This window comes from Bufo bufo, chromosome 9 (genome assembly GCF_905171765.1).
Source record: "Bufo bufo chromosome 9, aBufBuf1.1, whole genome shotgun sequence".
NCBI classification, from domain to species: domain Eukaryota; kingdom Metazoa; phylum Chordata; class Amphibia; order Anura; family Bufonidae; genus Bufo; species Bufo bufo.
This window is the reverse complement of record NC_053397.1, coordinates 198,889,274-198,906,792: the sequence shown is the minus strand read 5'-3', so window position 1 is coordinate 198,906,792 and position 17,519 is coordinate 198,889,274. Positions and strand designations below refer to the sequence as shown.

Here is a 17,519-nt window from a genome sequence, read left to right as displayed (position 1 = left end):
CTCCTTAGAGTCCTTATATACCTGATAATAGTATACCATCATATACTGTGTTATATACCTCATATAACACATATACAGTGTGTTATATGTATTATATATACCTCATACTACATCATACACGCATTACAATACAATTACATACTATATAATGTGGCACTGTGTATGATGTAGCACGGTCGAGGTATAGAATACATGATATAACACACTGTATAATAGTATATGAGCCTGAGGTATATAAGGTGATTCAGATCGTAGGAAAAATATGACGGCGCACGTATTTATTTTACCATGGCACAACTGTATATGGAGTCTAGACTAGACTGTAATGGTGGCAGCCGCAGGCACTCTGGTTCTCGCCTCTGCCCAACACTGTGACCGCCTCCAATGACGTCAGCGTCTGCTACGGAGTTCCGTTCGGCACGTTGAAGGCAGACACGCCCACAAGCGTAGTCTCTCCTGTAGTCCCGCGATAGTTGGCACTGGCAGCCGAAAGACATGGCCGGACTGACTTCGGACGGGCACATGCAGCGGGCAGAGGGTGGCGGACGGCGTAAGCATTATCGGTGGTATCGGCAGTTTAGATGCCGATACCGATAACTTGCAAAAACATGAATATCGGCCGATAATATCGGCCAAACCGATAATCGGACGATCCCTAGTGTGGACTACCGTACTTTGAACAAGAGGACTGTGCCAGATCAGTACACTTTGCCCCGGATAGAGGATCTTCTGAACGCCCTATCTGGCAGCCAGTGGTTCAGTGTGCTTGACTTGAGGTCTGGATATTATCAGGTACCCATGAAGAAGGAGGATCAGGAAAAGACAGCTTTCATCTGCCCTTTGGGGTTCTTCCAGTTTACCAGAATGCCACAGGGAGTCACAGGAGCTCCTGCTACTTTTCAGAGGCTGATGGAGAAAACTGTGGGGGATATGAATCCCAAAGAGTGTCTAGTGTATCTAGATGACCTAATTGTTTTCGGGAAGACACCAGAGGAGCATGAACAAAGATTGCTAAAGGTGTTGGATCGACTTCAAGCTGAAGGCCTGAAGCTATCAGTGGACAAATGCCGATTTGCCCAGAACTCTGTCACTTATGTGGGGCATATAGTCTCCGCTGAAGGAGTAGCCACAGATCCTGCTAAAATTGAAGCAGTGTTGAATTGACCAAGACCAGATAACATCAGTGAGTTGCGGTCCTTTCTCGGATTCTGTGGTTACTACCGAAGGTTCGTGAAAGACTACTCAAAGATTGCTCGAGAGTTACATGACCTACTGAAGATTACCTCTGACGTAACGGGTGCTAAGGCACCATCTCCTAAAGACCCCTTTGGAGAGAAATGGACTTCAGGATGTGAAGATGCCTTTCTGACATTGAAGAAGAGACTTACAGAAGCTCCTGTTTTAGCCTATGCAGACCCTGAGAAACCATATATCCTCCATGTGGATGCCAGTATGGAAGGTCTAGGGGGTGTACTGCACCAAAGTTATCCAGAAGGATTGAGGCCGGTGGCTTACATAAGTAGAAGTCTTACAGGTGCAGAGAAGAACTATCCAGTCCATAAAGTGGAATTTCTGGCACTCAAGTGGGCCATCGTGGATAAACTACATGACTATCTGTATGGAGCAACATTCGAAGTAAGGACTGACAACAATCCACTTACCTACATTCAGACTACAGCTAAGCTGGATGCCACAGGACATAGGTGGTTGGCTGCCTTGTCAATCTACAGTTTCAGCCTGAAGTACAAGCCTGGGCCCAAGAATGTCAGCGCAGATGCCCTGTCCCGCAGACCTAGACTCCCTCCTCACCAAGAAGAAGAGGAGTGGGAAGAGATCCCTGGGCCGGGGGTAGGAGCCTTTTGTCAGATGTATGTGGTGGCCGAGAGACAAGAAGAGTTTGCCGAGCTAAGGGGGATAGACTCCATTAGCCACTCTCCAGAAGCCGTGCCTGAGGTGTTCCATGCTCCAGTCATGCTTCAACAGTGGTCCAGTATAACCACAGAAGACAAGAAGAAGGCTCAAGCGCAGGACTGGTATATTGGGATAGTTATCAGAGCAATAAAGACTAAGAATCCTAAATTGCTGACTTCTCTACCTGTGAGTCAAAGAGAATTATACCGAAGAGAATGGAGCCGACTACATCTTGAAGATGGAGTACTCTATAGGGTCGTGAAGTATCATGATCACCCTGACAGAAAACAATTGGTACTACCCCACAGATACCGTGGCATGGTCCTGAGAGCTCTCCACGATCAACATGGGCATCTCGGGGTGGACAAGACCTATGGCCTAGTACAAGATCGGTTCTATTGGCCTTGCATGAGGGAACATGTCGAGCAACATGTAAAGACATGCAGGAGGTGTATCCAGAGGAAGACCCTGCCTGTGAGAGCTGCCCCTATGGGTCATCTGAAAAGTACAGGGCCCATGGATCTTGTGTGCATGGACTATCTCGGCATTGAGAGCGATACAGCGGGAATTGGAAATGTGCTGGTGGTAACGGACCATTTCACCAGATATGCTCAAGCCTTCCCCACCAAAGATCAAAAAGCTGTGACTGTAGCCAAAGTCCTTTGGCAGAGGTATTTTATTCACTATGGACTACCCAATCGGATACACTCTGATCAAGGTAGAGACTTTGAGAGTAAGTTAATCAAGGAGCTGTTGGACATGTTGCAGGTGCAGAAGTCCAGAACCACACCTTATCATCCGGAGGGTGATGCACAGCCAGAACGGTTCAATAGGACCCTCCTAGATATGCTAGGGACTCTCAAGCAAGTCGAGAAGCGGTCTTGGAGTAAACATGTGGAAGCCATGGTCCACGCATACAACTGTACAAGGCATGAATCTACAGGGTTCTCACCCTATTTCCTAATGTTCGGAAGAGAAGCTCGATTACCGATAGATGTCCGTTTGGGAGTGTCTCCTGATGGAACAGATTCAACTTCACACTTTCAATATGTGAGGAACCTCAAACAAAACCTTCATCGGGCCTATGAGTTGGCCACCCAAGCTGCATCAAAAATGGAAGAACGGAACAAAAGAAGGTATGATTCTAAGGTGAGATATCGGGAGATTCAAGCAGGGGATAAAGTTCTTCTCCGGAATCTAGGTGTGCCTGGAAAACACAAACTGGCTGACAGATGGAAAGATACCCTGTTTGAGGTTGTGTCCAAACTGGAAGGACTGCCAGTGTACAACATTAGGGGCCCGGAGGGCCGAATAAAGGCTTGGCATAGAAACAATCTGCTTCCAGTTGTGTATGCTGATGAAGAGGAAGAGAGTAGTGAAGAACTGGAGGAAACCCCAGCAGAGAATCCTGGAAATGGGGCAGAGGAGACCCCGGGAACTCCCAGTGCAGAGGATCAGTGGTGGTCATCAACCGCAGAAGAAACACAGCAATTGCCTCCTTTAACTCCGGTGGTTCCACAAAGTCCCGGAACCTCTCCTGGGTCACAAAGTTCTCCAAGGTTGAATCCAGAAAGTCCATGTTTTGTGCCTGGAACTTCCCTTAGAGACTCTACTTCGAGGGCAGGAGTCGAAGTCCCACAGTTGATGTCCCAAGATCCTCTCCCACAGCGAGAACTGAGACACAGTACCAGAGTGCGGCAAACCCCTAGGGCCTTAGTTTATGATAATATAGGAGAGCCCAGTTATGCCCCACTGACACAAGCAGCATCTAAAATGGCCACTTTCCTACATGCACTAGCTGAAGTGGTAAATGTTAGTGACTCTTTACCCTAAATAAATAGCTAGCTAGGATGTTACTGTGCCAACTGTATTGTATGTATGCTAAACATTTTTCTGTTGAATTTTTGTTAAGCCCCCTGGCTCGGACTTGCCAGTGGAAGGCAAGTATTTTTCAAGGGGGAGCATGTAACCCTGTGAAGTTACACCGGCTGCGTTATCTGAAATGCCCAGTAGATGGACTCAGTATGCTGTTAATAAGACATTGAGCATTGATCACATGACTGGCTGAAATGAGTCACATGGTTAGTGACATCATCGCAGGTCCTAAAACGACGCTGGCTGCACAGCTCTAAGGAGGAAGGTCCTGGAAAAGTTTCTGGAAGCTACGATTTGCTCAGCCAGAGAGAGGACATGGGTCTGGCATTGAGAGACTGCAGCACAGAGATAGAACCTGGCGGAGAGAACTTACTTCACCCAAGATCACACCTGCTGAGAGAGGGACCGCTGGCAAAGACAAGCACTGAGTCCAGACGTCTGGTGAATCCAGTGAGAGGAGATTGCTGCGGACTGGCCTGGTAAATGGTGTTGTGAGGGTAAGTCAAACCTCTCCCTGCATCACCACAGGGCACCTGTCTCCTCACCACAATAAAGACTCTGAGGTCCAGTGACGGACATTACACAGCTCAGGCTGCTTCAGTGACCCTGCGGAGCAGGACTTATAAGGGCCCCAACTCTCCTATGTGCACCAACGGCCATTAGGGCGAAGATAGGGGGTGGGACGCAGGTGTGCTAGTGGGTGGGTGAGGAAGAATCCACATTACCCTGTTATTTGTGTTACTCTATTGTATTTTCCTATGTATGTTGGTTCATTTTGTTACGCACTATATAAAGTTAATTCCAGTTAGGCTGTGTCAGTCTCATTTGCACCAGGTATGTTCCCAGTGGAGCCTCACATCCCTACCCCGGATGCTCCACTGGGTGGAGGCACTGCCGCAGACATGTACCCCAACTCCCAGATAGCGGAGGCTCAGGATCCGCCTGTCAGGCATAGTGAGTTAACTAGGGTTAGGGACCCCATAGACACTAGGGGGCGCCCCCAAAACCCTGTTACACATGCGGGCTGCCATCTTTTTTCAGAAGTCCAGCGAGGCACAGGTAAGCCTTACCTGTGCCTGTGCACGAGGCGGTCTGAAAACAAGTGCGGTCAGAGGGAGCAGGCAGTTCCAAGAACAGCCATCGGGGGCCTTCATCAGGCTGTTCTCGGAATTGCCTGCTCCCGCCACAGGCACAGGTAAGGGCTTACCTGTGCCTCGCCGGACTTGTGAAAAAAGATGGCAGCCTGCATGTGTTCGCGGGTGAACAATGCGAACTGGCCTTCACTGTTGGTCACAAATGGGGTCATTTATCAAACTGGTGTAAAGTAGAGCTGACTTAGTTGCCCATAGCAACCAATCAGATTTCTCCTTTCATTTTTAACAGCTCCTTTTGGAAAAATGAAAGGTGGAATCTGATTGGTTGTTATGGGAAACTAAGTCAGCTCTACTTTACACTAGTTTGATAAATCCGCGCTGCACTGGCACTAAAAGCCTGCCCTGTGTGAATTCACTCTTTACACAGTTGTGGTTGTCATTGAAGTCAATAGAGAGAGAGAGAGAAGGGGTTTCTCTGGCTACCTACCTGCCTGTCCTCTATCTAATCTGATCCATCCCCTTCCTAGGCCGCCTGCAGCTCTCTCTCCTCTCAGGCAGGGGGCGCTGGTGTTCCCGGCCGCCTGCAGCTCTCTCTCTCCTCTCAGGCAGGGGGCGCTGGTGTTCCCGGCCGCCTGCAGCTCTCTCTCCTCCCAGGCAGGGGGCGCTGGTGTCCCCGGCCGCCGCGCTCTGTCCTTTCTCTAGCTGCTCTCCTCTTCTCTCGTCGGGCCGGACATGGCAGTGACAGCAGCGGAGCTCGGGGCGCACGGAGCCGGGCCGCAGAGCAGGCAGAAGCCGGATGGTGGGGACATTTCCTGGCCGGGGAAGCTGACGAGGCCCGAGGCTTGTTCTTCCTCACGTCGCGGGTGTTATTGAAGGAGTCGGCGGAGGTCGGTCACCGAGCTGCTGCCCCCTCCCCCGGCTGCCTGTGCCGCCAGCTCGGCATGTGGAGCCCCCCCGGTAAGTGGCCGGAGTCTGCGCAGCATGGTGGCGGATTATCAGTTACATGCAGGGGATGGGACACCCTCACCCACACAGGAGACCACGCTGCCCCTGTACATGGCTCCCTGGGAGCACTTACCATCCTGCAGACACTGCAGCATAAGTATCTACCTCCAGCACGACACCTAGTGATGCTTTACTGCACCTGTTAGTGATACAGGCAACTAATGTAAACCTCTGCAGACCAAGTTATAAGTGACAACCCCCCCCCCAGTCTATAAATACAGGCCCTTTACATAGAAAGTTGAGTAACTTAGTTCTTACCTTGTACCGATCCTGTTCTATACTCCAGAGCTGCATTCACAATTCTGCAACCCTCGGAGCTGAAATCTCCATGTATGCCCAGCTGGCACAGAGCTGGTCCTGGTGATTTGCATGCTGGGAAGTATGGTCCTTGTACAGTGATCTAATGTGTCAGGATCCGGAGCGTTAGGGATGGGTCTGTCGTCGATAGCCTTGCTGACTGTTTCCAATAACAACCGGCAGGATTGTGAATGCAGCTACAGTTTGGGGTGTTCGTGAGTTAAGTAATGCAGTTGGTATTTACAGAGACGCACAGCTTTTCATGTAATATGATGTTTAGAACTGGGTTTTAGTAACTGCGGGGGTCATTTACCAAACTGGTGTAAAGTAGAACTGGCTTAGTTGTCCATAGCAACCAATCAGATTCCACCTTTCATTTTGGACAGCTCCTTTGGAAAATGAGAGGTGGAATCCGATTGGTTGCTATGGGCAACTGAGCCAGGTCTACTTTACACCAGTTTGATAAATGACCCCCTACCTGTCCTGTATGGAGGATAGCTGTTAGATTGTTGGGGGGGACGGGACTGACTGTCGGGACCCCCACCGATCACAAGGGTGCTCCTCTGCTCTATAACATGCTGCTGTACATTGCACTGCATTTTCAATGTGATGGGTTCACTTAAAGGCCTCCAGCACACAACCGGATCTGTTTTGCGGTCTGCAGACTGCGGATCCACAAAATACGAGCGCCTTCCAGAAATGGCTACTATTGTCTGCAAAACGGACAAAAATAGGACATGTTTAGTGTTGAGCGAACTTGTGTTTTAAGTTCGGCGTCTAAGGTTCGGGTTATCGAGGAATCGCGTTATGGATTCCGCGACCACGAACCGTAACGGAATTTAGAATCCATAACGCGATTCTTCGATAACCCGAACTTTAGACGCCGAACTTAAAAACGCAAGTTCTCTCGACAATAGACATGTTCTATAATCTGCGGAATGGCCACACGGATCGGCAAAATATGCGGATATGTGCACGACCCCGTAGGAAAGAATGGGTCAGTGTGGCGTCCGCAAAAGATACGGATAGCGCACTGAATTAAAATATGGCCGTGTTCATGATGGCTGAGGCTACACGACCACTGTGGCTGTCGCCCTTGACCAGAGATCGTGGGTCACAGCACGACTTGCAAGTTGCACAACCCCAGAGTTGCAAAAAAAAAAAGAAAAAATCCAGCAGCGTTGACTTTGTTTGCATTCAATTCAGTGTATGCGCCGCTGCACAGCGATCTTTGGTCGTGTCATGGCCGAGAATGCACGTAAAGTGAAACCGTCATATTGAAAACGCAGTTTCAATGTTCAAATGTCGCAGCCACGATCGCCACGTAGCCCTCGGAATAAAGGGGCCTGGGACACTGATGACCTCGCTAGGATAGGCCATCAGTGTCAGATAGGTGCGGGCCCCACCTCAGGAACATGCGCCTGTCTAGAGACCGGGGCCCCCTGAAGTGAAGTGCTCCACGCAGGCATAGTTTGCTCTCCATTCATCTCTATGGGACTGCAGAAGTGGCTGAGCCAGCGCATGCTCTGCTAATTTCTGCGCATGCTTGACAGATGTCACTTCACTTCGGGAACCCGTTCTGGAGACGGGAGCGAGATCCAGGCCTGGGACTTTGGAGGGAGTTTGTGCCGATTATGGGTCAGCGTTAGGACTCGCCCAGCGCTGTTCTGACCCAGTTTTCTGCCTGTTTCATGTTTAGCCAACACTGAAATCTAATCCAGAAATAAGAAGTGTATTCCCCTTAGGGCTTGTTGACACGTCAGTGAATCACGCTGTTAAGTGGAGACGCACACTGTTGTGATCTGTGTTGTGGACCAAACGTAACCATTGAAGTCTGTGGTTCTGTAAAAACTGAGGGCAGACCACGGGTGCCATCCACGTTCTGTCTGTTTTTCACTGATCTATTGCATAGAAAAATGTTTCAAACGTGAAATTAAAAAACGGAAGAGACACGTCCTGATCTTAGCCCTTTGCAAAACTCAGATGCAACACGGTCTTGGTATTTACATCTGCAAAACAGACACGTGTCCGTTCCGTATTTCTTGCGGCCCGTACGAGGAGCCATTCATTTCAATGGGGGTCGCAAAAAACATACGGTCGTGTGCATGAGCCGAAACCCAGGAGGTTGGATTGACACGCCACATTAGTGAAAAGTCTACATACAGTGTTTTAATTTGTGGTGTTTTTATTGTCTTCCAAATTGCTGCACGCTCTGAGTATTTTCCTGACGGAAAACCTTTAGGCCCCTTTCACACGGGCGAGATTTCCGCGCGGGTGCAATGCGTGAGGTGAACGCATTGCACCCGCACTGAATCCGGACCCATTCACTTGTGCGTTGCGTTAAAATCGCAGCATGCTCCTCTTTGTGCGTTTTCCACGCAATGCAGGCCCAATAGAAGTGAATGGGGCTGCGTGAAAATCGCAAGCATCTGCAAGCAAGTGCGGATGCGGTGCGATTTTCACGTACTGTTGCTAGGAGATGATCGGGATGGAGACCCGATCCTTATTATTTTCCCTTATAACATGGTTATAAGGGAAAATAATATAATTCTTAATACAGAATGCATAGTACAATAGGGCTGGAGGGGTTAAAAAAAAATTATATATTTTTTAACTCCCCTTAATCCACTTGTTCGTGCAGCCCGGCTTCTCTTCTCTTCTTCTTTGCTGTGCACAGGAAAAGGACCTGTGATGACGTCACTACGCTCATCACATGGTCCGTCACATGACCCATCACCATGGTAATAGATCATGTGATGAGCACAGTGACGTCATCAAAGGTCCTTTTCCTGTGCGAACAAGTGGATTAAGGTGAGTAAAATATATATATTTTTTTTAACCCCTCCAGCCCTATTGTACTATGCATTCTGTATTAAGAATGCTAATATTTTCCCTTATAACCATGTTATAAGGGAAAATAATACAATCTACACAAGAACACCTAACTCAAACCTGAACTTCTGTAAAGAAGTTCGGGTTTGGGTACCAAGCATGCCGATTTTTCTCACGTGCGTGCAAAATGCTTTACAATGTTTTGCACTCGCGAGGAAAAATCGTGCATTTTTCCGTAACGCACCCGCATCTTATCCGGGCCAAAAACATGACGCCCGTGTGAAAGAGGCTTTAGGCTTCTGTATGGGACTTCAAATAATGTATTTTGTTTTTAAAGGGGTTGTGCCATTACAACAACTTATCCTCTATATAGTGTCTGAGTGGGGGCTCATATTTCCCCCCCTTGAATGCCGCGGCGGACATACGTGCGAGCTCCCCCTCCATTCAACTCTGAGGATACCGGATATCGCCAAGCGCTTGTATTCTGCTGCAGTCCTGTAGAGCTGAATGGAGCAGCGGACATAGATGTGTGTCTCCCACTTCATTCAAATGGGGGAGCATGGTCCCTGTTCTAGTGATTAGTGGGGGCCCCGGCAGGCAGACCCCTCCAATCAGACACTTATCCCATATCCTGTAGATAGTTGTTGGGGTCCCAGTGGTAGGACCCCCATCAATCTAACAGTTATCCCCTATCCCAGTGATGGCGAACCTTTTAGAGACTAAGTGCCCAAACTGCAACCCAAAACCCACTTTTTTATCGCAAAGTGCCAACACGGCAATTTAACCTGAATACCAATATAGTGTATCTTCCATGTACTTTATTATTTAGCTATAATATCCTCCCTACATTCAATGCGCTGCCTGTGCCGTTCATTGTGAGTCCTGGGCTGAAGAATAGCAGGAAAACTTTAAGGCATATTGGTACACCATAGACTTTTTCCGGGGTGCGGGTGCCTACAGAGAGGGCTCTGAGTGCCACCTCTGGCACCCGTGCCATAGGTTTGCCACCACTGCCCTATCCTTTGAAGATAGATGGGGCAGAGCGGGAGGGGAGTGGCGTTCCGCTGCCGGACAGATGCACCATAACTTATGCCAGAAGATGCTCGTTGCTTTCCTGGTGCCCTGACTGCCAGAAGATGCGCCAATTCTGTAAAGAGTTTTGCGCCTTTTAATAAATGTGCCTCTTACACCTGATGCGATCTATTAAGACTGGCTTAAGAAACTCCAGTAAGGACGACCCTATCTGTTTTGCACACTGCAAATAGCGTATCCGCAAAACACGGATCCAAGCTGCGTGCGTTCTACATTTTGCAGGATGCACATGGCCATGCCTATTCTTGAGAAGAATAGGACATTCTCTATTTTTCTTTATTTTTTCATTCGTGTCTGCGAAGAAATCCGCGATAAGATGGTCAGTGAATTATCCATGAAGAATCCATATTTGGGCCGTGTGTCTGTATTTTGCTCTCTGTGTGTCATCCGTGTTCCAGCTGAAAGTTACATTTTCAGGGCATCTCCTCTTAATGGCATGGCATCCTTGTTGCGTGCATTTTTATTCACGGACCCATAGACTGTGATGGATCCATAATCACGGATCAAATAGGGCGTGTTTCCATGCTAAAACCACAGACCCACGTACCGTGCTTAAACACTGACGTGCGAATACACAAATTAAAACGAATAGCTACGTGTGCGTTCCGTGAATCACTGACGTGTGAGTAAGGTCTCAAGCACGTGACTGTTGTGTGTTTTGCGGTCCGCAAATTGCGGATCCGCAAAACACGGATGGCGTCCGTGTGCGTTCTGCAATTTGCAGAACGGCACGGACAGCCATTGATATAACTGCCTATTCTTGTCGGCAAAACGGACAAGAATAGGACAGGTTATATTCTTTTTTTGCGGACCACGGAACGGAGCAACGGATGCGGACAGCACACGGAGTGCTGTCCGCATCTTTATCGGCCCCATTGAAGTGAATGGGTCCGCAGCCGAGCCGCCAAAACTGCGGCTCGGATACGGACCAAAACAACGGTCCTGTGCATGAGGCCTAAGGCCTCAACATGGCTGCTTTGTATAGTCCGATGGCGGTCGGAAGGCCTGTCCTCCTGATAAGTGACAGACTATTGTCACATGGAAGCCCCAAGAGGAACGGGCTCCTTACAGTCATAGTCTTGTGACTTGCATGCTACTTTTTCTACCCATGTTTTTTTTCTTTTTTATTATTCTTTTATTCGGCTGCGTTTGTCACGAGATCACCGCGCGGTGTTTGTCTGCGCCGCTCCAGCCTGCAGTGATTACAGTTTAATTACATAAAATCGTCCTCTTTGTTCCACCTTCGAACCTCTTAAAGGGGTTTTACAGGATTAGAACGACATGGCGGTTTCCTTCCACAGGCTGTGTGCAGTATTTGCATTACCCATTTCTATTTGTCAGTGGAGCCGAGATGCAATACCAGGCGCAACCTGTGGACTAATGTGGCGCTGTTTTTGAAGAAAGCCGCCATGGTTCTCTAATTTTGGACAACCCCCTTTGTAGTGTCCCTTCAGGGCTGCTCTTCTGAAAGAAGTGCAGTTGCGCCAGATGCACACTTGTCAGCACACATGATGAGGCCACCGTCCGGCGAATGTCCTGCTAAGTAGATTGTGCATGGTGGCGCAGCAGAGTGTAGGTTGTCTTATATGGCAGCCTGTTTTCCGTCGGTAGAGTGCAGACACAATGTGCTGTAAGGCAGTTGCCCTGTGCACTACTATTGAGTCAGTCCTGTGGCAATGCCAATAGTAATGTATCAGAACCGCTATCTATGCGTCCTGTAATCTGTGTGAATACAGCGGAAATCATGCCTTGATAGGCCAGCTGGAGAGCCACAGGTCGGGGAACATTGCCCAGAGCGATGTGCACACTAGTAGGTAACGGATTTGCGTTAGGCCTCATGCACACAACTGTATCCCTTTTGAGGTGTGAAAATTGTGGATCCGGAAAATACAGGTGCGGTGTTGCGTCTACATTTTTTGAGGACCCCGCGTTTTGCAGATGAATATATATAGTACATATTCTATCTTTTTGCTGAATGGACATTGGGCTTTCCTCATCCGTATGTACGTTCTGCAAAGTGCAGACCACGGACCCATTGAAAACAACGGATCTGCAAATAAAATGTGAACAACAGACGGACCGCATCTGTTTTTTGAGGACCGCAAACCTGAGAAAGTTGTGTGCATGGGGCCTGATGCAGTACGCATAGTCTGCCATAGCCTTTTTTCCTCACCGGTTCAGAAGCTGTATCTGGCAGGGGGCCTACGGGGCCGGAAAATCCTGCACAGTTTACTGTGGGAAGGGGCCCTTTAAGTCGTGGTTCCTCCCGAATACCATGTTCTTCCATCTACTACTTATGGACATTTTATGGTTCTCATTTCGTATGTGTTTAATGCGTGTAGTCATGAGGGTGTGAGCGCATCGCTACTTATCCCTTTCCTGCGGGTTTAGTCAACCTCGCAGACCGCTCGCCATTCACCACAATAGTCAGAGGTGGACGGTATTGTTAGCACAGGATGCTATAGGGCGGGCAGGAAAATGGCTTCCTTAATGCCTTAACAAAACATCTTCAGATGTTGGAAACTTCAGCGAGAAGTTGCAAGAAGAGCATTTTCCTTGGTTCTTTGCAACCCGTAGATCCGTCTCCAAACGCAAGTCCTGATTTAGCGAATGGTTAAACATGTGATGGTCACACAACAGCAATGTTGGATATTTTTTTTTTTGCATTGCAAATGATGGTGGGTGTAGGGTGTGCCAGGCTTCAGAAGAGGGAGACATTCACTAGGGCTGGCATGTGCTGCAAACGTTGTTATTGCTTCATTTTGGCTCCAGTCGGCCTTATGTTTTTTTAATTAAAAGAAGGAACGCGTGCCAACGCCGAACACGGCAGATGTTGATATTAGCGGAGATTTGGCGGTCTGTGCCTGTCACAGAGACATCAGGGTGACGCAGAAATGTGCACTGTCGCCTAAAAGGCTTTGTTTAGGCACAGAAATCATTTGCCAAGTAAAAGATCCGGCCGGGTCCTGTGCAAGAGCGGAAACGCATTATTGACCCAAAGCCCTAAGGCTACTTTCACACTTGCGTTTTTGTTTTCCGGCATTGAGTTTCGTCCTAGAGGCTCAATACCGGAAAAGAACAGATCAGTTTTATCCTAATGCATTCTGATTGGAGAGCAATCCGTCCAGGATGCATCGGTTCAGTCCCTCTTACGTTTTTTTGGCGGAGAAAATACCACAACATGCTGCAGTTTTCTCTCCGGCCAAAAATACTGATCACTTTTCGGATCCGGCATTAATTTACATTGAAGTGTATTAGTGCCGGATCCAGCATTGTGTTCCGGCAAAACGGATCCAGCTTTCCGGTCTGCGCATGCGCAGACCTTTAAAAATGCAAAAATAAATAAATACCAGATCCGTTTTTGCGGATTCCACCGGAGAGACCGATCCTATAACGGAGCAGGAGAACGGAAAGTCCGAACACTGCTGTGAACTCGGCCTTAGACTTGCACATGATCCTTTGCATTTCCTGGACATGCGTATATGCTGTGTGCTCTCTTGTTACAACTGCCTCTCAGTTAAAGTGTTGGTGACCAAACAGTTTCACATTTAAGGACCCATTGGCTCGTCTTGCTGTGTATTTTAAGAATGTAAAATGTAATTATATGTAGAAAAATATTCCTCCATGCCCGCAGAGAATAAAGTGAGTGAATTTCAGTATAGTTTTTTCACTTGCACTCTGACCGTTCATCAGAACTAACGGTGCTATGAGCTATAGTTGTGGAGGGGTCCACTGGCTCCATCTTTAACTGATTGGCTGGTGGGGTAAGCAGCCTCTTGTAAATATCCGTCTTGCTCACTGGCAGTAATGATAGTAAGAGGTGTACAAGAGTGGATGTTTGTCACACCTGTGACAGGTGCTAGAAGGTCTGAAAGACTGACTGCACATGAGTGATCTGACTGCCTCTTTTGGTTTCACTTTGTCTGTTTGTTGTGGCTATGTCCACACCTCCTGTTCAGGTGCGGATCATGTGACCTTTACCTCTCCCTATTTAGTCTGACTTTACCCATCACTCCTCGCTCAGGATAGCTTCATTTGGTTTTGGACTGTGGTTCTTGCTGAAGTCCTGTTCATCCATCATCTTTAGAAGTTAAATGTTCCGCTTGTTGTGTTTTCTATCCACTCGCCCTCCCTGGTTGTTTACTAGGTCTCAGCGACCTTTAGGGCATCCGAGGGTTTTCCAGGTTCCTGTGTATGGCCATCTCTACCATCGAGAGGTGCCCATGCGTATAGGAGTTATGGCCAGGAGCAGGGTTATATAGGTGGTGACCCTTTTCCTTCCCTAGCAGTGAGACCTAGTGTCTTTTCCCTTCTCCCCTACTACATCCGTGACAATGTTGGACTGGGAGCCTGAGGTTAATAAGACCCTTGGCCGGAACCTGGGGTTAATAAGACCCCTGGGTGGCCAGGATTCTGGGGTGCCCGGGAGCCTTATTAATCCCCAGGCCACCCATTGTTTTATTAACCCCCATCGTCTTATTAACCCCAGGGTATTTTACTCTGCTGGGAATGATGCTTGTGTTGCGGCATGTGACATAACTCGTCTGTGACTGCAAATAATCCAAACCTGCTGTACTTTTGGTCACAAGTTGTAAGCTGCACCAGATTTTGCCAGTATTGACTTCAATGTAAGCCGAGTTCCACTTTTTGCAGCCTAATATATGACGTGTGTGTGTGTGTGTGTGTTGCAGATCCAAAATTGCACTCTTTTTATGGGGAAAGCACACCATCAAATAGCGGCACAACATCATGCCATGTTTTGGCTGCATGGCTTGTACGTCCGCAGTCGCTGTGTAACAGTCTCCTAATTTGTTTGATTGTTGAGGAGAGGAAATTGCTGTCTGTGCATCTGACGGGATGTTTATCGCAAGCCGGTAATAAATGGGCAGGAGCCATATGGAAAAACGTTGTGTCGTGCAGGCATTGCATTATTTAGCAGGCAGCCACTGTGCTGCGGTCCAGAGTCTGCGACTCGCGCTCTTACTGTGCTGGCACGCCATACCATTAATGAATAACACACGCATGACAACTTTTTGTAGGTCATTGTTTGCATGAGGTCATCCTCTTCAGCGTGTGTGATTCCATGGGAGGCCCCACACGGCTGCATGCTTCTGGGCGGCTCTGTTGTTATGAGCCCCTGGGCTGTGCTTGGGGATTCTGCTCTCGCTACAAGGAGGGACTGCGATTTATGAAACGCGTTGGCCAGCAGGTCTGTGATCAGACTCTGCACCCCACCTCTTATTAAAGGGAACCTGTCACCGGGATTTTGTGTATAGAGCTGAAGACATGGGTTGCTAGATGGCTGCTAGCACATCCGCAATACCCAGTCCCCATAGCTCTGTGTGCTTTTATTGTGCAAAAAAACTTATTTGATACATATGCAAATTAACCTGAGATGAGTCCTGTCTCTGACTCAGCTCATGTACAGGACTCCTCTCAGGTTAATTTGCATATGTATCAAATAAGTTTTTTTGCACAATAAAAGCACACAGAGCTATGGGGACTGGGTATTGCGGAGGTGCTAGCAGCCATCTAGCAACCCATGTCCTCAGCTCTATACACAAAATCCCGGTGACAGGTTCCCTTTAAACAGACCGCGCGTATCTGCCCTTGCCAGGACCTCTCGTCCTTCGCACAATGTCATGTTATGCCCTGTGGTGATTTTTGTACTTTCGTGCTTTTACGTGCTGTTATCGCAGAATTGTCATCCGCATTGTTCCCGTTATTTTGTGGGGTTGTGGAGGATTTATTTTCTTGCAGCAGAAGATAAAAATAAGGGTCATTTTTTCCCCCTTTCCTTTTGGGGTGCATTGTATACATTTTACAAGTTTTTAGTTTTTTACTCCAGTTTGATATACCGTAATTATGAGTACATCTATGATAAACTTACATAATTTTTTTTTGGTTTTACTACATTTTATTACCTTTTGCACAATAGAATTATTCTAAAAAATTGTTGTTTTTATATTACTATATTAGGAGCAAAGGCATTTTTATTTTTCAGTCGGCAGAGCTGTTGAGTGCTGGTTGTTTGAAGTTGAAGTTTTTTAGTTGGCACTGTTTTCAGGTACAAAAGATACTTTTGATAATTTTTTATTTCCTCTTTTTGGAGGCTAACAGCGATGGTGGCATTGTGTTTTTTTTTTTTGGTCTTGGAATTCACCGTGCTTGATTTAATAATGTGCTTTTATAAATTGCATCGTTGCAGATGCAGCTATACCAATTGCGTCTAGGTTTCTAAAAAACTTTTTCTTGTTGCTGCACATAGGCCATGTCTCCAATGATTGTGGTGTCACGATATATATATATATATATATAGTATTTTTTACTTTATAAGACGCACTCTCCCCCCCCCCCCCCCAAAATGGGGAAATGGCAGTGCGTCTTATAAAGCGAATGGTGCAATTTTTACATTGCTGACACTGATGCATCGCCGGGCGCTATGCTGCACAGCGCGGCCTGCGATGCATCAGTTACAGTTTGCCTCTATCGCGGTTCCACTCGCAGCGGGGCCCGGTGCAGTCGCTGTACTCCATTACACAGGGCCCCGCTCACAGCAGTCTTTGCATGTAAAGTCTATTCATATAATACTCGGGTAGTAGCTCTGGTTTGTTAAACTAGCGCAATTGTCTGTAGTAGTACTCGCTATCAAAGCGGCGGGCAGGCCGGCAGTGTAACGTCACTCACTCGGTCATGCTCCTCCCACTTCATTAATGAAGCGGGTGGAGCAGGAGCGTGAATGAGTGAGTGACGTTACGCTGCCGGCCTGCCCGCCGCTTTACTAGTGAGTACTACTACAGACGATAACGCTAGTTTAACAAACCAGAGCTACTACCTGACGATTATATGAATATACTTTACATGCAAAGACTGCTGTGAGCGGGGCCCTGTGTAATGGGGTCACTATTCACACAGGAACATGAGAAGACACAGAGGGGACCAGCATAAGATGCTATATATGTGTCATCCACAGATCCCCCCCCCTCCCCAGAACAGTGTCATCCACAGATCCCCCCCCCCCCCCCCCAGAACAGTGTCATCCACAGATCCCCCCCCCCAGAACAGTGTCATCCACAGATCCCCCCCCCCCCTAGAACAGTGTCATCCACAGATCCCCCCCCCAGAACAGTGTCATCCACAGATCCCCCCCCCCAGAACAGTGTCATCCACAGATCCCCCCCCCAGAACAGTGTCATCCACAGATCCCCCCCCAGAACAGTGTCATCCACAGATCCCCCCCCCCAGAACAGTGTCATCCACAGATCCCCCCCCCCAGAACAGTGTCATCCACAGATCCCCCCCCCAGAACAGTGTCATCCACAGATCCCCCCCCCAGAACAGTGTCATCCACAGATCCCCCCCCCAGAACAGTGTCATCCACAGATCCCCCCCCCAGAACAGTGTCATCCACAG

General features: G+C 48.1%; 1 protein-coding gene across 1 annotated transcript in view; it reads left to right on the top strand.

The window, feature by feature from the left end:
• The first annotated feature begins 5,396 nt into the window (after positions 1-5,396).
• The window catches only part of ZFYVE9 (zinc finger FYVE-type containing 9), a 45,199-nt gene continuing 33,076 nt past the window's right edge, over positions 5,397-17,519 (top strand). The window contains exon 1 of the mRNA XM_040406919.1: positions 5,397-5,837. The gene's annotated coding sequence lies outside the window, so the exon portion shown is untranslated. The remainder of the gene's footprint in view (positions 5,838-17,519) is intronic.